General features: G+C 34.0%; 1 long non-coding RNA gene across 1 annotated transcript in view; it reads left to right on the top strand.

Moving 5' to 3' along the window:
* LOC134471791 (uncharacterized) overlaps positions 1-20,108 on the top strand; it is a 119,731-nt gene extending 99,623 nt beyond the window's left edge. Inside the window, exons 5-6 of the long non-coding RNA XR_010041448.1 lie at positions 18,594-18,728; positions 20,006-20,108. This is a non-coding gene — a long non-coding RNA (uncharacterized LOC134471791). The remainder of the gene's footprint in view (positions 1-18,593; positions 18,729-20,005) is intronic.
* Positions 20,109-22,373: the final 2,265 nt, after the last annotated feature.

Below are 22,373 nucleotides of genomic sequence, written 5' to 3'. Positions count from 1 at the left end.
TCCTATCTTTTCCCTCTTTTTTATTTCATGTGTGACACCTCAGTTCATGAATGCTTTTGTTTGTGAACAACCTGGTTCCCAAACATAGGTGTTTGGGTGACACATACAACTTTAGTCATCTTTCCGGCCTGAAAAGAATTTGGTCATCTTTTTCAGAACAGTGCAATGAATGAAGTTTATAAACTGAGGTACCACTGTATATTTCTGCATATATATATATATATATATATATATATATATATATATATACATACAGATATGTAAATATATGCGTAAATATAAAAGAACTATTTTGCTTAGTTCTTATTTTTACTTAGTTTAAATTTATCACATATTTTAATATGGTCCTAAGAAAATTCCCTTTTCACTCAAAAAACAAGAAGAGACTATGACTCGTGTCAGTTGTATTCCAGTCTCTACACTTATTCACTCATATGGACTCCTGTGTGACTACTTATTTTCAATTTTTTTCAGTAATTACGTTTTTTTTCTCTCTACTATCTTACTGTACATTTTAATATATGCTCATCTATATTCTGACAATACTGGATTCAAACCTTGGACTGTTTCAAGACCAAATCTTAACTAAAAACTTAGTTTTCAATTTAATTAATAGGCTTTATTCTGTCAGTGATAGATTCTTGGATGGTTACGGTTTCTAATTGAAATTATCATTCGTATGGTGATTTTTAATTTCTACCATTTCAACTATGAGTGGATTATGATCACTGAGTATATGAAAATGTCCTGGAGATAAATGCTGCAAATTATTACTTTTTTATATTACTTTTCTTTAACAGATTTAAATGCTAGCTAGATGTCTTCGTTGTTGTTCTTGATTTGTGTGTAGGGGCATGAGCACATGCTTGCTTGTACACGTGTGTGTGTTTTGAGACAGAGTCTCACTGCTTAGTTAAGGCTGGGTTTGAAATCACTATATGCCCAGTCTGTCTTCAAACTATGGCAATCCTCCTACTGTCTTTACCTGTTAAGTGTGGGCTAGCACACCCAGCCTAATACTAGATTTCATATGTGTTCACTTGAAAATAAACTAAAAAACAGGTTTGACACCTTATAGAGCACATTACCTATGGAAAAGCATTTCCCCATTGTACTCAATTAATGTTTAATACACTTTTGTATTTAAAATTTTATATTATCTCAAGATATTTTCATTTTTATTATAATAATATTATCATTATTCTTTCCTATATTCCTACAATTTTGTATTTTGACTAGAAAATTTTCAGGTAGATCTCATTCACTTAAAATGAAGAATATCAATACCATTTTCCTAATACATTTGTATGTTAATGCAAATTATGTCATTTTTTTTCTTTTTAATAAAGGAACAACCATTCTCTAGAGTTTGCTCCATTAAATACTTTTTGAAAAACATTCTCTTTCAGATTCCTAAGTACCAGAAAGCAAAATATTGACTGTTTAGAGTTTAATTCTTAATAAAAAGTTCCCCAAACTCAATTAAATTCTTAGAGAATCTTGAGTGAAAACAGCATATATTAAACCCCAAGAAGCAGCCACAAATGTCTAATACATTGGATAACAAGGATTAGAATGCTGGTTTGGGATCACATGCCTTCATTTGGTTATTAGACATTAAGAATGGGATTTTAGGAAGCTCTTGTAGATGCATTAGTCCCAGTAAAGTACTTACCAGATAATTCATTATAGTCTTTTTGGGGGGAGGGGAGGGGTTGTAATTTAGAGGAATGCAATTAAAATTGAACTTGATAATTAATTCTGAACTGGTGAGAACTAGTTTCAGAGATTATGACTATAATGCTGTGTAGTCATTGATATAAATATTCATGAGGTTTCATTGTTTTATGGTTTTCTCAAGCACACAGCTTATCTGAAGAAGTAAAATTAAAGTACCATTATTTAACATTACAATGCAAATAAGAATCAATGAAGAAAGAATAGCTAATTCAATAGAGTATGTGAATACATGTAGGCACATATATGTGCTAATATAATGTCTGCTAAACATATGAATTAGAAGATTGGGAAGAGAAGAAAAAAGTGATATGGGCAAACAATTTTGGACCTTAATCTGGCCAACAGTGGGTGAGTGAAATTCATTGAAATCGACTTAACCTACCACCAAAAATCAATCAACATATAAAACTAATCGTGTGCAGCTGAAGAGAGAATGAGAAAATAGTCTTTCTTATTCTATTTCCATCTCTTAGTAAGCCATAATGCCATCATATCTGACCTTGAAGTAGATTCATCTATAACGTAAAATTTTCAAGTAATCTGATAGAATAAACACAGTGTGATGAATGGATGGATGGATGGATGCATGGATGGAAACAATAAAGAAAATAGTAGCCAGAAAGCACCTAGCTCAGAAAATTGAAATAGATGGGAGCAGGGAAGTAGGATTAAGAACTGTGATTTGAGACTATGGTTTCTGATTTGACATGTTTTATTTTAAAATTCAACCATAATAGGATTCTTATAATTGCTGTTTATATACTTCAAGTTCAGTATAAAGATAAAGAATCAGCACAACAATATATTTATTGAAAAGTTCATACAAATTTGAGGAAGATTTAAGGCTTCTGTTAGTGGTATGCTGAGTTCATTTATCGTTAAGCAGCACAAAGTCAAATTTTGTATTATGTGATTAAGCTGCATCTGTCTCTGTACAAGCACTCACCATATTTCTTTAAGTTCAGCAGGTGTTTTGTAAAGAATCTAAAGGATTTTGCACAAAATTAGTGTCTATAATAAAGAAATGCTGATGAAGAGACAGTTTTTTTATATTACTGATATATTGTAGCTTCTTTCTAATAAATGTCATTGCTGGATATTTCAAAACCTGAAGCAGACTTGCTGACTGTACTGTTTTAAAGCATATTTTCTGTGCCTTATTGCTAAGATGTTCTTTTATAGACATATAGTTTAGAAATTTTACTTGACACTGTTGGCTACTAAATTAGCAGCTTTTCAACCTTGCAAGACTTCTGTCACACAACTGAAATAAGAGATAGGATACATCATTTTGCATTAATCTTTTCTGTCACTGTCCTAAAGCAATTTTAAATATATTAATTGAGATCACAATTTGAGAAACAAGTCCAGATAAATTTGTTGTTTTTCTTTTTGCTGTTGTTTAGTTTTCTCTCAATTTCTCTGATTAAATTTGTCTTTCTTACATTTATTTTTATTCTTTTCTTCTCCCACACATATAACATTTTGAAGAGCCAAACTCTAAAGTATAAATCATTTCATTTTTGTTTACTTGGATTCAGTAGTTTCAAGTAGAAGAATTATTCAACTTAAATATTTTACTTGGGTAGCCCATTTGGCCCCATACAGCTGGCATGTTGCTCAGTTCTCTGGGTTGAGCATTGGTAGTATTATGATGATATATTCAGGAGATTTTATTCCCTTGGTGAGAGCACTGGGGTAGCATACTGCACATCCCATGCAGTCATTCTCTCATCATCTGAACTTGGTATTTTCAATAGACACCAGGAATAGTCTGGTCTCAGTTCCAGTCAGATGGCAATGTTATTGCAGATATTCTTAACTCATTTATAAAATAAGTTTGTAAACATAGAAACAGACAGACATAGGTCAATTAAATGAGTTCTAATTTGGGCTGTAAGGTACCAATAGAGAGAGACTGACTGTTGGATGTCAGACATAACCCAAACACCTTAGACAGAACATCAATCAGATAAAGTGACAGATGTTCAGCTACTATAACAGTTATTTTTAAAACTAACTCTAAGAGAGGATCTGATGGTAATGAAGAGACAAAAAATATTAGCTACAGTGGTAATTTGTGGAGCTATCCTACAATCTACATTCATTCAAAACAGACTTACATGAATTTCAAGTAAAAAAGTGATTGTGATAATTATTCTTACTTATCAATTTGTAGGGATTAAGAGTTGCACAGGATGTTAGTTAAGCACACACTAGGTGTGCGAGTGTGTGTTTCCAGACACAGTTGGAATTTTGCTAGCAAGCTGAAGAGGGAAGTCTTGCCTTGCTTTTGAGTGGCACTATGCAGTAGTCTTAGGCCTAGATAAAGAGAAAAGAGGAAGAAGGAGGAAGTTTGCCACTAATTGCAAGTTTGGTTCTGCTTCACTGGGTGCATCTTGTGCTCCTCTCACTGGTGGTATTAGACTCCAGCTTTTTCCGGCTTTTCCTGTGGACTCATGTCAGCAACTCTATAGGAAGCTTCTAGATCTTCAGTCTTGGTTCCTCTTGGCATAAGACTTTCAATTTCTTGTACTGAAGAATTCCTCAATCCTCCTGCGGATAGTCATTGTCAATATTCTACCTCAGATTCTGTAAAGTTATCTAATAAATGCTTTTTTGTAATTTATAAATTATGTTTATGCACATATGTATATAGCATACACATGCTTTTTTATGTATGTGTATGTGTATATTTTTTTCAGATTCTGGTCACTTAGAGAATTCTAATCATTATAATGAGAGAGGTATTAGAGGTATAAGTTGTTTATTTTCTTAAAGAATATGAAAAGTCACGCATGGAAAACAAATCATAAGGATTTGAGGTGTTAAATACTACATACAGACCAATAATCATTACATGCAGCCATTGCAGTTCCGGAGAAAGAAGTCAAATATTCATGCATGTGGTGTCTATATACAGAAAGGTGAAAATCATAGACAAAGCTCTTTTTACTCCATTTAGGATGTAGAGAGATGCAAAGAGTGATGTTCTCATCATTATAATTAGAAAAAAATGATAAAACTGCCAACTATTATGTCCCAAAAATGTATGCAAATTATGTGAATAAAAGGTAATCAGGTAAGGAGAAATGTAAAACATGAATAGCATAGCACTTCTGTATTAGCCAACTTTCCCACTGGTAGAACCGAATATTTAAACTCACAACTTAAATCAGGAGAGATTCATTTGTCTTAGTTTTTGCAGAGCAGAAATACTTAGCTAAGAAGAAAAACAGGCAGAACCATGCCAGAGAGTAAAGGCAAAGGGTCAAGCATAGATCCCAAGGTCTTCCCTTCACAAACTATGGGAATACAACCAGCAGTGCGCTCCCATCAGTGCCTTTGCTGAACCATCAAGTCAATCCAATTGGCATTCTTTCCCTTCTAAGGAAAGATAAGGCATGCAAATTTTTTCACCTTGATAATACAAAGGAAGAAAAAACTCTCACCAGTTACAAAATAAGCAAATAAAATTAATGTTCTAAAATGTTAACAAACTGCCCAAGTTCAAGTGTGGGCTGGTCTGTCATTTTAGGGAATTTGCACTGGCCCACCCACTCACCCTTGTGGGCCTTCACTGTGTGTTCAGAAGCAGTGAGACAGGAGGAGCACAAGACAGGAAAGAGGCACCATTGCTCATGATACAAGCAAGCACAGCTCATCAGATCTTCACTTATACGAAGAAAGACAGAATCTAGTGTTTTCCAAACCCTTTTTCTATAAAATAAAAACTAAATCCATTTATAGCAAAGAATAAGTGCAAAAGGGATAAAGATGTTTATGGAAAATGAAAAGAAACTGTTTGGGTATCATCTAATATCAAGGAGAGATCTCCTGTTTCTGTGAAAAATACAGGAAACTACCAGTGATATGTAATTGCATTTGTAAACCAGATTTAGTTTGCCAAAAGAGAAAATGCTAAAACATTGAGCATTAGCATTCAATTACTGAAAGAATCAATTTATAAAGAAAAAAGATTATTTTGCTTCAAAATTTTATAAGTTTCAGTCCAGGATAGGTTGACAGCCATTGCTGTGTTTGGGTTTGTGGTGAGTAACATGTCATTGTGAGGAGCTTATGGTGGAGCAGAACTATTTACCAGATAGCTAGAAAGGGAAAATGAGAGTGAGAGGAAGGAGCTAAGATCTCCTTAGCAGATATATCCGCAGCAATCTGAAGAGTTTCCACTACACCCCACTTCTTAAAGGGTCCTGTTCACCCTGACCTGTGCACAGGACAACCTCAGGCCAAAATATCGAGACTGGGTAAAAATAATGGAGAAACTTCCAGTAAGCCTGGCTCAGAGTATCAAGCCGCAGCAATGCACTGCAAAGATTTATTTATTTATTTTTTCTAGTAGAAGAGTCACACAGGTTTGTTTAAAACTGTGGGTTGAGCACTAGACTCGAAGTCTATTCAGAATCCTAGTATCAATGCTAAATGCACATCTTATAATAGGGAAATCTGAATCTATTGAGACACTGCAGGTAACACTAACAGCAACTCGCAAAACCCAATAAATAGTAAAGTAGATTTATTAAAATGCCTATATTAGAAGTTTAATAAAAGGATAAGTATCCGTTTTCCCTGAGTAAGTACTTTTTACATCCATCTACTATGTGGAGGACAAAAACAAAAGCAAGAAAAACACACTGTTAATCCACTGACAAGAGATAAAGCAACTGAAAAAGCCAGACTCGTAGATGACACAGTTGAGATTTTTCAGAGAAAGGTTTAAAAAGAAGGTATCATGAAACCGTTAATGGCTTTTGTGGGAAAAATTACAAGGATGTGTTAACTAACAGGAAACTGAATTAACTTAATTTCTGTCAGCTTTTTTTTTTTTTTTGCATGTGCAAAACTCAAAACTTTAAGACAAATCTTTTAGTTTGGGTAACTTCTAATGCTCAGAGGGAGTATGTTAAAGTCCTGTCTTGCAACATAGACACCAACAGTTTTAGAGGTTTCATTAGAAGACTGCAGTTACTAAAACTCAGAAAAGGTAATTTTTTCAATAGACATATTGGAGAAAGTAAATGTATTGAACTCTCAAGAGATGGATAGAGGGGGAAGGTTAGGAAGGAAAGAGGAAGAAAAAGAAAGTTAGATGTGTTATGTGTATGCACCAGTGCCACACAAGGAGTATTATCACCATGTATTACATGCCTACAATAATAGAGAAAATCACATCAAAAGCATATATGCATTAGATTCATTTTCATTCTTGTGATATTATGAATGTTTTTACTCATTCTCAATGTCCGTGCTGGTATTTACTGGAGAATCCTTAAATAGCTGTTGAGTGCATTCTATACATGTTTTATAATTGCATTTAGTGAGAAAGATTAAAGATTTCAGGATCTTTCTAACCAAGAGCTGAAACTCTACATAATATTGAAAATGGCTATCAAATTAAAAAATATGTAAAATGCATGGAAGCAATTAATATAGTTGTAATAAAAACAATACAGTAAATGTTTAAAGAGTTAATAAAGATCTGACATCAATGATCATGAAACAAGCAAATAAAAAGTTAGATCAAAAACAAGGAGAAGTTAATGACAACATCTAAAATTAAAAAAAATACCAACAAATGAAGAAAAAGTGGAGAAAATTAAATGAACACAAACTGTGTTTTTGTAAAGAAGAATCAGTGATATTGTAAACTTGTGTCCAAAATGGTCAGGGAAAAAGCCCCTGATAATAGATAGGAACAGTAAATGAGAAGTAATAACATGGATTTTGAAGATGTAGAAGGAAATATCAATTTTATGACAGTATACTTGATTACTTGGATGAAATAGTTTACTTGAAATAAACTACTGAAGTTCAGTGAAGAAGAAATAAACTTTATATTCCTATTTCTATTAAAGAAATTGAATTTGCAGTTAAATGTCTAACCTCAAAGAAAAATCCCAAGCTCATGTAGCTTTCCTCAGAAGTTGAGCGCAACTTATTTTGAAACAAGATCTCACTATGCAGTTCAATGAGTTCACTTTGTAGCCCAGGCTGGTCTTGAACTCTGACGGATCTTTCTGCCTCAGCCTCCCTAGTGCTGGGATTATAGTCATGGGCCACAGCACCCAGTTTAAACACAACTTTTAAAGGGCACTTTACCCAAAATTCAGAAAAATGAGACCCGTTAACTCTAATGAGGTCTGCCTTGCTCTGATGTCAAAGTATTATAAAAAAACAAAACTTTTGAAATCCAAACCCTTAAGAAAATATTAACAAATAGTCTAAAATATATAAAATGATGTCATATTATAGTCTAGATTTTTGTAACATGGAAATGCAATGTTATAAGAAATTATTAAAATTATTCAAGGTAACTTTCCATATTAATGGTACAATTAAACTGTGTGGTCATCTCAGTAGAGGCAAAGAATGAATCATGTGCCCCAGACAGAAGTCATTTAGGATAAAATGGTATCAGCAAAGTAAGAATTTTCTTAAACAATATTCAGAACTATAGCTGGTGTCCTACTGAATATTGACTCCTAGCTATTATCATACTACTTAACACTGAAAAATTCTTTCTCCATAAAATAAAGTAAAACAAAGTAAGAATATTTGTTTATGTAACTCTAACTCAAATTTTGGATGCCCTAGAAAGTACAAGTAGTGAAAAAATTAATAAGGAATGTATTGATATGACAACAGAAATAAAATGATCTTTATTTTCAGAAAGTACTTACTTATATAGATAATGCCAAGTATAAAAGCTTAATAGATCCAATGAATTTAGCAAGATCATCTGGCAAGATATATGGTGATTCAAAATATATGGTATATTCAAAATATATGGTGATTTTTAAATTTAAAATTATTATAGAAAGACATTATCATTATTTTTACTCAAAATGCTTTTTTTATTTGAACATATTTATCTCATCATCTTGCCATTTGTTGAGGCAGTTCTGGAGGTCTTCTTAGAGAGTATCTTCACTTGTATTGATGCAGAAAAAAAATATAACTCCCAGCCTGATAGACGTCAGATATGCAAGTCCGTGTTTTCCATAATCAAAGAATGAATTCGATGGAACCTAGGAGGTTAAAAGTAGGACATTTATTGAGAGGAATAGCTCCTGAGCGACAGAAGGGACTCAAAAGTATGTTGCTAATGAGCCCACTTCTCAAAGGAAGTTTTCTAGAGCCAAATTATGAGATGAGTACAAAGTGGGTGAAAACTATGATCAACCAATAAGATTATAAGCATAACTGTCTAGGTTGGTCCAATGGAGAAGTAGGTCAGTGTACATGGACAGAAGGATCTTTTCAGGAATCGATAGATTAGGAGGTCCTGGTCACCCATCTGGGTGACTGATATCTGTATAGATTTTATTGGACCAGGTGATACCAATTACAGTCTAATCTTCAATTATGGCTTATCCCATGGGGAGGCATATAGGCCTGGTTATTCTATCTTTATCTTGTAGCCCAGCCTTCAATAGATTTGACTGTAGCCATAGTTGTAATGTGTTCTCATGTTCCGTACTGACACCCTTGAGGGCCTAGCCCTGTCTTACTGCTTACAATATTTCTACCTAAATTAGCTCTCTATAATAGTACTGCATATTTGTCAAAGAATAATTGGAAACATAAAGTTTAGGAAAGATATTTGTAATAATATCAAAAATACCTAATGATTCAATTGTGCAATTTTTGATGAAAACTATAAAACATTGATGAGAAATACTAAGATAAATAAATACCAAGAAAACTGTTTATAACTGGAAAGAATCAAATGCCCAATATGTAAATTTTTCCAAAATTGATTTTACATGTTTAATGCAACTTCAATTATAATCTCAGCAGGCTTTATTTTTAAAAATCCACAAATTTATACTAAAAATTTCATTGCAAATAGAAGTTCAAGAGACACACGTTTAAAAATAAGATTTATTATTATTATCTAAAAGAACCAAAAACTTTTTTCTCAATGTTGTCTGATATTTTGACTGATAACTTGGAAATTAAGACAAAAATATTTTGGTCTTCTGAATTTAAGGTAGAATTTGAATTCTTATTTTTGTCAGATTTTGTTTATAAAAATCAGGAAATTGATTGCAAAACAGCACAAAACTAAATATTGGGAGAGAAGTATTTGAAATAATTTATATAACATAAGAAGCTCTGTAACTCCCAAATACCACTTAATTACCAGCACCAGTATAATCAGAATCAGCCCCTCTGTTCCTTTCCAATGCAAAACATCACCTCATCAGTATCAGGTTCTTTGCATGAGTTTTCAAACTCCCATTGAGCTGCCATTTACTGTCCACTGACTCAGATATGTAACTAGGAGATCCCAGCATGGCCTAGACTACCAATTACAAAACCAAATTTGGGAGAAGTCATCTAATCCAAAAATAAATACAATGTTTTGCTAATCAGTATCATTATAAAAGGATTTAGTGAAAGATTCTTGAGACTGTTATATTGAGGGAAGAAGGCCATCATCAGAATAAATAAGTACGCTGACATGAGTGTATTTCCAGAGACCCCGAGGAACATGTGAGCTTGAATTGCTGTAAGCAGCCTCCTCTGCTTGCCTCAGTGAGCTGATCTCACTTTGTGACAGTTTTTAAACTAAAGAAATATGTTCACATATATTTCTTGGTTTCATACAGAGGAAGGAATCTGAGGACTTGGGTAGGTAGAATTTACAGTGTCTGACCATCTGTCTGGTTACTTCTCCAGTCTGGCTCTGGGCATATTCCTTTTACCGTGACACTGGGAAACACTTAGTGTGAAAGCTTCAGCATCAATGAAATGATTGAACTGGACTGGATATGAATGTGACACATAGATCAGAGCCACTGATTTGAGTTCAGTAATTTCAATGAGTCTAAGGGAATCTTGTACGACAAGGATAAAAAGGTTATCAAAGTGTCTTGGTCTTTTGAAATGACTCATTGATGAAGTTCTCAAGGCCAAAATAAATGTACAGGCTGCTTAATTCCTGCATGATCTGTATAATCCACAACCCCTTTTTCTGCAGACCAGAGTTCTACACTGGGGTCCTATGATATAGAAAATTTACCTTTATCTTACTCTGTGAAGTCAATTCACAGAGCCAAAACTTCTTGAAGTAAAATGATCCGCATATTTATAGCAGCACAATTCATAATAGCTAAATCTTGGAAGTGGTCTGTATCAGGAAGGGCTTATAAAACAGATATAACACTAATGCATGAGAAGCTACAAGATTGGCTTATGATGGTCAGGTGCGGAGTTAGATAAAGAAGCATGCATGAAGTGTTTACACAATAGAGGCTGAAGGGTTCCACCCAAGGTCTGAAGCTCGCAGTAGTGTTCTGTGAAAGTCCATATCAGGAGGCTGATAGGTCTGCCATGGAAGGCTGAAGAATTTATGCTGGGAAGCTGAAAAGTCTATGACATAAGACTGAAGAGTCCCAGGTGGAAGGTGAACAGTCTGTGCTAGAAGCCAAGAGGTGATATCCAAGCTACTCTCCCCAAGGGGAGAGTAGACCTCCTCTGAAGAATCACAATCAGCCCTTACTCAATTCCCTTGTATTGTATGCAGGCTACCTGGCCTTGGGCAGGTGTAGCACTCACATCATCTCAGTGCCCTCCTCTTGCACAGGCGCAGGATTATAAGTATAACACATCCCCATGTGTTTTTCATGATTTGACACAAGGCTGTATGCTGGGTAACTTGCACTTATGAATTAGATTGAGATACAAAATATTATTGCATAAGGTCAATAATACTTTCTGCAAAGAGTTGTAAATTTACTTCATTTGTACAATTGAATTTCCACAGAAGAGGCTACCAAAAAGTTTGAGTTGGTTTTGGGGAAAAGTCACCCATGTGAAACACTAAATCTAAGATTTAATTATCCCTATTTTAAAGTCATCCAACAATTGTAATTGCCCAAATCTGAGGTCCACATTTTAAGAAAGATTAGGCTACTACTAGAATTTCAGGGTAGGTAAACTGAGATGAAGAACTATAGCATTTAAAAAAATGACAAATGTTACTAATATATTCATAAATAGAAACACTTCTCACTAGTGTGTGCATATGTGTGTGTTAGTGAATTTCAAATATACAAATTATAAAAGAGATGAGACAAGTCATTATTGACTCATGTAAAAAAAAAATAGGTCCTCAGGAGGAGATTGAGATAGAAGGTTTTATGGAAAGAAACATTTTCTAGTTAGAGATTTCCATGGAGGGAGAGTAGAACCATTGAACATAGAATATGCTCCCTGTAGAAGAGCAAAATTAAGATTTTCAGGCATCAGATGAGTGATTGGCAGGAGTGGCCTTTGGGGTTGCTGTCAAACCTGAAATTTGATGACTTTAGGACTATAAAATTATCATAAAAGTTTACCTCCACATTTTATTTCTTTTGGCCTTTGTTCCTCTTGTCACTGTTTCCATCCTGTTTTGTTTTCAGTAAGCCTTCTGAGAAATGTGTTCGAATTCATTTATTCTAGACATTCAAATTTGAGATCTGACCTCTCAGTCAATGGTTGCCAGTCCAGTGTAGCACTAAATTATTTCATTTCTTATTTGATTTTATCCCATATTCCCAAAGTATACGCAAGGAACTTTGTTTTCAGAGACCCACTGCACTTGAAAAAAAATTATATGTGAATTTATTATGTGTCCTGACTGAACAAAGCATCACAGGAATAAAGACTTGGAGAAATAAAATCATACCTGTTATTCTCATTTGGGATACCTATGTCAAATTATCCAGATGGTAAGAATCTGGCTTTTTCTGAATGTAAATTTATATTTTCTCTAAATATAATTCCTTAGTATTATGTATTATGTTTTATAATGTCACTTAAATTTTTAGCCATTGTTCATATTATGTCATATTTTTCATAAATGAACTAAAGTACAAGTTCACATCATCTCCAGAATCAATTTCTGGATTAATTTTTTCATTTTTTTCCATGAATTGGAATTAATGTGGAAATGCTCTTCATCAAGTTATCTAACAGAGTTCTAGGAAATATGGTCAAGAGCAGTCACATGGGGCACACTTGCTTATTTGCATCTCTAAATTACTAAAACCCTTCCTATCCTTTTGCATCATCAGAATTCCCAAGTCAGTTTAACAAAAGCAGAGACCCCTGAATTACTTTGCCCTAAGTTAGCTATCCGAATGGACCTCTGTAGTTATTCTGAACATTTCTAACCTTTATTCATCACTATAGTTCGACATAGAGGTATTCAAACCATGCTTGGCTTTTTCACCATTGTCTTATAATTTTGTTGTGATGGTTTAGAGTGTTCACTTTCATGGTATTCTGAATTTCCTCAGTAATCCATATTTAAAATTTGTGCTATCTATATTCACTTAGACTACACTGTGTAATACTTATTCTTACCTTGAGGAATTTTTGTTTTACTGTAAGACTTTTATTCTCAACTATATGCATTGTCTTCTAAAGCATTTTTCTTATTCATGGAACACGTGGGTGATATGTTCGTCCAGAATGAGTTGATTTTTATTTACTGATTGGAAACTAAGTTTGAAATCTCTGACACATATTACAGTCAGAAATCTCAGGTCTTAAACCTTCTACCTACACATACTTACCTAATATCTTCTTTCTTTTTCATTTTGGGTGCAATCAGTAGTCCATAAGAGGCTGAAGGTTTACATTCTGGGGACATTAATATTTTGTCCTAGGCAAGCGCTGAATGTTACTTGGAAAGCAAATTACGTCTGATAATGTCGTAATTGTGCACCTATTACTAAATAGTGAAATACTTGAGAACAGGTCTATACCCACCCTGCTTGACCAATAATGTGAATTCTTGACAGTGTGGATTCTTTGAAATTGAGGAAGTTAATGTGGAAGTTTGCTGAATATATCATTTCTTCTTCTCACAATGCCTGCCTTCTCCCACAAAGAGGTCACTTAGAATAAACATTTTATTAACTCTTTTTATCTCCAAGGCAATATTTGTACCAGTGGTTGAACCAATAATCTATATTTTTTTCTTGATAACAATATGTCAATCTAGTGGTTACCCATGGAGAAGGCTAGAAGGAGCATTCTTATGATTTTGGGCTTGGTTTCAGCAAGCTAGATTCTACATTTTTTTTCTACTTTTTTTTTGTTGTTTTTAGTGATGATTTTAAAAGGCTATACTAAAAAGATTCTAAAGTTGATGGGCATGAGAAAAACCTTCATCTTCCTTCTTCAATGTGAGTATGACTGGCAGTTGGTCCACATCCCTGTTGTCTTTAACAGCTTTGTGTGTAGGTGGTTTAACACACACAAGTCAGTTTCTCATGGCACCTGTGATCAACTGGTGATCAACTTAACACCAGCTGAATTAAATCAGAATGGTGTTGAACATAGATGATCTCTATGCTGAATGTTGCCAGCATGGAGAAGAAGAGCTAGGCATTGTGGGTTTGGTTCTCCTGTGGGAGCCCATCGTGGCTAGCCTTCCCAATATGAGTTCAGCCATTACCATCAGTGGAGCTCAGGACCTTGTTGGTGAGAGTGACTGTGGTTCACTTTGTGGGAGCTCTAGTGTTTGCATCAAACATCACTTCCTGGTTCTGAAGGGGAAGATGTGTGCTGTTTAATCTTCAGGAAAAGCTTTTCATTTTTGTTTTCTGGCATGTAGTTGATTGTTCTTATTGTTAGAGGAGCTTGGTACATTCGTGTCATTGAGGATGGCTGTGGTGATTTTCAGGGCAACCCTGGCCCTTGTTTAGACTGTGACTTCTGGGCTTCAGTGTAGAACCCTCAACCTACCAGCACAGCTCCTTCACTCTGCTGGCCTGGACTTCCTAGTTTCCATCACTGACCTTTGGGTATTCCCAGCACAGATGCTTAGAACAAACTGGCGTGAGTCCTTCTCATGGGCTCTAGACCTCCAGTTAGGTTCATGGGAGGCATTGTTACAGTCTCTGCGTTTTCATCTTGATTCATGCAGGACATTGCTGTGGGATCGAGGTCCTTGGCTGAATATTATGTGTCTTTAGTGTTGTGGACAATTTCCTTCACTTTCTTGTGTTTAACTCTGGGTGACCATTGTAAAATGATATTATAAATTCTGTGTCCTTTTTCTAATTGGTATCCTCACAACCTGTGACTATAATAGCATCTTAGTCTGTTTTGTTTTGCTATTAAAAATTCCTGAGGCTGGGTTATTATAAAGAACACAAATTTACTATCTGATATTTATTGAAGATGGAAAGTCTAAGACAAAGGAACCAACAGTATCTGGTTAGAGGCTTCCTGCAGCACCTATATATGGTCAAAAAAATAAAACTCAGAAAATTCAGTGTCCTGGTTACTTTTTTCTTGTTGGTAGGAAAAGATACTTGACACTCAAAATTAAAGAAAGAAAGATCTATTTAGTTCACAGTCTGTGGGGGTTACAGTCCATAATTTGCTGGTTCCAAGGCAGGATGGCATGGCACAAGGGGACATTTTAAGGAGGAAGAAGACAGCAAACCCAAAAAGAGAAAAATGGAGAAGAGCAAGCCTGTTTTCTTCCTTTATACTTTAAACAGATTTGCCCCTTGGGCAGATGTAGCACCCACACTATCTCCATGCCCACCTCTTGCACAGGCAGAGGATGCTTAAAAAGTACGGACCCTGGTGCCCTGCTAAATCACTTAGTTAAACTTGCGACTTTCTCAAACTGACACTGCAGGAAATCCTAGAGAGGTAAAGCTGTGTTTTTTATACACCAGGATGGAGAACTTTTGAGTTATTTAGTTAAGTTTCTCAACCTCTCAGGTTGACACAATGTATCAACCATAATAGTCTGAGAAAAAAGCTAGCTAGGTGCTTGAGGAAGATTCTTTGAAAAGGCCCTTAATCTTATTAACATGGTATCTGAGGCCACATGCCCTAGTCAGCTTTTTTATGGCCTCACTTTATAAAGCTAGCTCATTGGCAGCACTTAAATTTTGTAGAAGAAAAGTCCATTCCTCCAAGACTGGAAAAACTGACTTTCCATAATGCCAAAGACTAAAACTAGACTCTTGTCTATCACCATGAACTAAACTAAAATCAAATTTGATCAGACATCTAAATAGTAATAGAAGCATTAAATTTGCTGGAAGAGAGAACAGGCAGAACTTTTGAAGACACAGGTATAGGCAAAGACTTCATGAACAAAATCCTAATGGCACAGGAATTACTACAAAGAATCAACGACAAGGATCTCATCATACTGAAAAACTTTTGCACAGCAAAAGAAATCACCAACAGTCACAGTCAGTTACTCCTTCAACCAAGAAATAATATCCAGAATATATAAAGAACTAAAAAATGTCACTTCCCAAATTAAAAAACCTAGTGCATACATGGGTATCTGAAGTGAATAGACACTTCCCAGAAGTTGTACAAACAGCAAACAAATTTATGAAAAACTATTCAACAACACTGATCATTTGAGAAATGCAAACTAAAGCAATACTGAGATTCCATCTCGCTCCAGAAAGAGTGGCTATTATCAAGCACAAATAACAAATACTAAAGAAGTTGTGGGGGAAGTAAAACACCTTCCACTGCTGAAGGGAGTGTAGACTGGTGCAACCACTGTGGAAATCAGAGTGGAGATTTCTAAAAAATCTAGAAGTTTCATTTGACCCAGATATTCCCTTTCTGTGTATTTTCCCAGAAGAATTAAAAACTTTGTACCACAGTTATATATGTGTAGTAATGTTTATATAGCAGTTTGTAGTAACTAAGTCTTGGAAACAGTCCTTATACCAATAAACTGAGGAGTGAATAAAAAGATTTTTGTTTTGCATGGTGTACGACTCAGCCATAACCAAGGATAAACTTGAGACATTTATAGCTAGATAGATGGACTTTGAGACCATACTCAAGTGAAATGAATGGAAATATGGGGAAGAAGAAACAGAAAAAAAGAAAAAAATATAAAAGGGAAGCAAAACTTTGTAAGGAGAGGAAGAAGGGTTAAGAGGAGGGGAAGAGAATGGGAAAAAAATGGGGACTTAAGACATACTATATACAGGTACTTGTTCCCAATGTTGAGTATGATCATTATGTATATCTAAACTGTACTAATAAAGTTAATAAATATAAACAAATTTTTAGAAATTTATTCAAACCATAACACATGTGTGCTCTATTCTTCATCTGTTTCCCAGGCATAAAAGAGAGATAGGTGAGATAACTAACTTGCAAGTGCTTTGAAAGGTTCATGAAAATGTAAATGAATTATAATACAGATTAATATTAATAATAAGAGTTGAAAATGTGAAATAAAATTAAATATACATAAAATAATAAAATTCAACTCAAATCTGTAAGTCTTGAGGGTAAGAACATTTCGGAAAAAATTTTGGAACTCACTGTCAAAAGAAATATATGACTGCTCAAAAAATGAAAATTAATGATGAATTATCTGTTTAAATTTTCTTTTTACTATAAAATCTAATTAATTCATTTATATAATTTCTAGTTTCTGATAATTGGAAGAAGACTAGAACAGTTCTTTCCATGGAAACATAACTTTTACCTTGTAAATATTTCTAGGATTGTACTTTAGTCTGTTCAGGTTGCCATAAGAAAATGCTATACAATGAATGTCTTAACCAAAATTCATTTTTTTTAGAAGAGTCCAGGATTGGTGTCAACACTATAGATTTTGTGTTAGGATTCATCTTTTGGCTGTAGGTGATGGCCATTTTGTTCTGCTCTCTCATGGCTTCTTCTTTATGTGCTCAGAAAAGAAGTCCAAGCTTTCCGGAATCTTTTCAGAACACTAATCCTACGAGATCCATCTCCTTCACCTCCATATTAAGCCACAGTTGGGATTAAGGTTTTAACCTATGAATGGAGACACCCAATGCACCCGACTTTTAGTCCATGATGGGCTGCGGTAACAAAGTGCTATAAACCGGTTTGTTTAAACGATACAACACTAGCGTCTCACAATTTTGAAGTCTAGAAATCTGAGACCAAGGTACCAGTGGAATTTTTTTTTTCCTTCTGTGGCCTCTCTCTTCAGCTCATACATCGCCATCTCTGTTTCATCACATGAACATACCTGCATATATATGTGTATCTTAATTTTCAAATCAGGACACCAATTTTACTGCATTAGGGTTAAATATATATATTCAAACCATTTATGTCTTTAAAGACCCTATTTCCAAACACAGACCTATTCTGAGGTATTAGTATCTAAGAATTCAACATATAAATCTTTTGCAAGATAAATAATTCATCCCATAACATGTTCAAAACACTAAAGATTTAAAAAAGATTTAGATTTCTGTCATTTTAATCTGAAGGCTTGCTTTGGTCAACAACTGCTCAATGGCTACACTCTCAGTTCATGCAACTGCTAGGCAAAGCACATGCCTTTTTGTGTCCACCTAACTTTCACTCTGTATAGATATCCGAGAATAAAATTTTCAAGATTGTTCAATAATTCACATTAATCACTAATTCGCATGCCTGTTCTCTGGTTAGCTTAAATCAGTAAGCTGTTCTAAATTACATTCTCCACCCCCAACAGAGTGGCTTGCTTGCCCTTGAGAGTTCATTCAGTCAGACAGAAGCAAACCTGACTGGCAGAGTTCTAGCCTCGTTTGGTATTCAGAGTAGTCCCGCATCAGGCCAGAGTTATTAAAGTTGAGTTTTGACATTTCAAAGAACATTGGAAGATTTTGACCTCTTCTTCTGGAATTTGAAGGAGAAAGATACTAAAAAAATTGCTATACATCTTAGCTAATATAATCCCCCTCCAACTCACTAGAGAAAATTTTGGTTCTGCATCTGTAAAATAAGATTTGCTTACTTTCTAATTAAATGACAAAAATAAACAAAAACAATCTCTTCAATTTTAGCTTTCATGGTTGGGTTTTGTAGCCCAGGAACAACTTCACACACAAGGTCTCTGCAACTCACCTCTCGCCACCATCACCCACAATTAAGACTCATTAAGATTTTCCTCACTTCTATCTTCCAAGGACAAAAATAAGGTAGGCTATTACCATTTGTTTCATTCTAATAAGGAAACCCGTGGGGGTTCTATGCTGAGAATTTCAGAATTTCCTTTTTAAATCACAGAGCTGAGAAATAATGAGCTCTTAGCTTAATTTTCCTTTATCTTTGTTTGTAGGTATAAGGTGTTTATTCTCCTGTAGTTTTATATTCTTTTAGGCAAGTTCACTTACTTTCCTCTATAGATTTGATTAATTCGGTAGTTGCATTCTTCCATCAGGACTGGGGTAAATATACTGCCATTTCTTGGAAATCTCCAAATTGCCAGACTTCTGCATAGTAATCTGAGTGTGACTGAGAATGCAGACAGTGAGTGTGTGCATGTGTGTGTGTGTGTGTGTGTGTGTGTGTGTGTGTGAGAGTATGCATGACATTTTTTGTGAGAATTGTGCAGACACATACTTCACTATGAGTTCTGTTTTCTTTAAACACAAGCCAAGATTAAGGAACAAAATTAGTGTTTTAAGACATTCTCTCAACTCCTGTGCAACCTTAAGAAATCCTTCAATGATCTGACATTATAATTAATTCCATCTTCTATTCAACAGGCAATAAAAATTTTCAAAATATCCTGCTACTTTGAATGAATTGTCTCACTAATCTCAGAAGGATGAAACTCAATGCAGCATGCTCACCCTTAGGCCCCCTTTTAAATGTAATCCACAAAGGTATATAAGCATTCAAATATCTATAGCCACACACATAAATGCCTACTCACTTAGAATATAGATTCCCCTGCCTCTAGGGAGGCTCAATTAAATCTCTCCACCATAATTTTTCTTCTCATGAAATCCTAATAGCACTTCATTGCTTGTAGAACAGTTTTCTAAACCTTTGCCTTCTAATTTTCATATTCCTGAATCAATAAAATCTCCGTGCATGTATGTTATGAGAAGAAATACTAGGATTTCTGAAAATTATCTCTTTAAGTAAGGATTATCTATGCCCTTTTTTCCTGATTGTTCTATTTCTGAAAGGCACATGTTAAAAATCTATGTGATTATATTTATGGTAAAACAATATTTTCCTTAAATTTTACAGATATTTGCTTTAACTGTGTTACATAATTTGAAATTTATTGTTGGGTTTTCTGCTAATTTCTTTATCCTCTTTTTATGATAATTCTCCATTGTGCTGTTTTTCTTACAATTTCTTCCAAATTCTCTAGGTCTTTATTCTTCAAAGATGCATTCTGAGTAAAGTTGTTAGTTCTAACTTTCCTTGTTCTAACCATAATTTCTTTTGCCTCAACTAGTACAAGAATTTATGGAGTTGGAGAACACCGAACAGCAGATTCTGAGAAGTAAGCCTTCAGAAATCTGTGGATTCCAGTGGACAGGGCTCCATTAGACCACGACAAATATAAAAGAATTGTCTTTTTTTTTTTTTTTTTTTAAGTGGGAGAATAGAGACCTCAGAGCAAAGACTCTCTTTCTGTGTCTCAAAAGGAAGTGAGGAATTTTCTAGCTAGTCATCTAATTCAGGGCGACCATGACTCCTGTGCCTTCCAACACTAGTAAAATTAAAAAAAAAAAAAAAAAAAACTTAGAGACAGGAAAATCAGGCTTGAGTCAGACTACAGAAAGTAAAACACTCCTTCATCTACGAGTAATACAAGATACATAAGGCAGAAAACAAGGAACAAATACCAGGTGAAATAAAATTTTTATATGAGTCAGATAAAATTTAATAAAACAAAATCCATAAACATTCCGGGTACAGCATGAAATTATGCTTCCAGACCTAAAGTACGACTTTTGACTAAGCAATCCTTTATGTTAAGATAGGGGGTAATTGTTAAGATCCAAATTAGTGACCTAAATGTACACAAAGAAGTCAACAAACATAAATTAAAAACAGAAACTAGGGGCTGAGGTTTAGCTGAGTGGTACAAGTACCCACTTGGCAAGCACAAGGTCTCAAGTTCACTCCTCAATACAAAAACAAAACAAAACAAAACAAAACAAAAAACCAGAAAATTATTGATACTGCTATACCAGAGAAAATTGAAATTGAGGTCTGGCATTCAAATTACGGGAGGAGTTTCAGGGAGAGAAAAATCATTTCAGGATGTATGAGGACATTGTCAATGATTACAGAAATAATAGAAGAAAAAGTTTTTCAGCGCTGAAACCTTAAATAAGCTCACCATCTTTAAATCTGCTGTAATGACATAAAATAAAACAAAAATATGTAAAGTTTGAAAATATTTTATAAACCTCTTCCATCATTGAAATAATAAAAAGAAAAATGTAAATTCATGTCCAAAAGTATATATTACCACAAAGAAAAAATAAATCAGGCAAGATGGAATTTAGTATGATGTAATTTATAGATAAAATTAAAAACTTTGTAAACAGGTCAACTACATGGAGAACTTGTAAATTAAAGTGTGCAGCCAAGAAAATTACTGAGAATGTAGCATATATAAATCAAAACATAAAAATATGATAGAAATTTTAAGGCAAAATGACAATGAGAATTATAGGAAAAGAAAAGAAATGATTTTCCAGGAAGCAAAACACTAGATTTCAAATTGTATAGTACAGAGAAAGTGAAGATTGATAAAATATTAAAGAAAAGATTGTCAAATTTTGTTTCCATTGATAATTTTAGCATATACCTCAAGGAAAGAATAAATAGGAAGCAATAAATGCATTAAGGTATGGAATTAAGGAATGAATAAACTATGATTTCATAGATGTCACAACAAGAGTTCCTACTTCTATTTCTCTTCCTCTCTCTTCTACCTTGATTTATATACTCATCCATTCATAAATAGTACACATAGCTAAATGTGTACACATACCTATATACATACATCACATCCTTATAATCTATTGATAGAACATATGCATAGATGAGTATGTATATTTCAGGTATAATTATATTTCAAATATGTGTGTATTTCTAGTTCAAAAACAGAGTAAGTGACATTGCAATAAATGACTAGTGATCTCTATCATACAAGCTACATTTTCTGGGCTATGATAAATCAAACCTGTGAATCAGTAGCGATAAGGGCTAAAATTTTAATGAATTTAGAAAATAAATCAGCACCTTAAATAAACCAAATATTTAGAAAGAATTTATGCTTTAGCATATTATAGGTGAAAATGATGTAGTCACATAGATTCATATTTAAACATGCAGAAAAGCCTGTATAATTCAGTATCTATTATTGATAAAAATATCTAAATGAACAAATTTCCTCCACTTCCCCACTGTTTTAAGCTGAAGAAGGACCATTCTATTCATTCTTTGTACTGAAGTACCAAAGGCATTCTCTTTAAATTTAGGAAAAATGAAATATACTGTTGGTGCTTTTTCCACATTGTTAGGAAGTTTTTTAAGGGTTGCAATTCAATATGAAATAAAAACTTCATAAGGAAGAAATTTTAGAGCTCATATGTAGAGAATGTAATATCAGTTTTAGGTATTCTAGTTATCTGATATTCTGTCCTACTTTTAGGTACTGAACTGATGATTTTAATATAGTATTGTTTAGTTTTTATGGAATTCAGTATATGAATTTTTTGCATATTGAAACATATTGTTATTTAGTGCATTGAAATTTTGAATCAAATAAAGGAATACTCGTAATGACTTGCTATAAATATACC

The sequence above is a fragment of the Cavia porcellus genome, unplaced genomic scaffold, assembly GCF_034190915.1.
Source record: "Cavia porcellus strain 051 isolate PalLab524CR breed Dunkin Hartley unplaced genomic scaffold, mCavPor4.1 scaffold_20, whole genome shotgun sequence".
Classification (NCBI taxonomy): Eukaryota; Metazoa; Chordata; class Mammalia; order Rodentia; family Caviidae; genus Cavia; species Cavia porcellus.
Note: the sequence above shows the minus strand (reverse complement) of the source record. Positions and strands in the feature narration are given on the sequence as shown.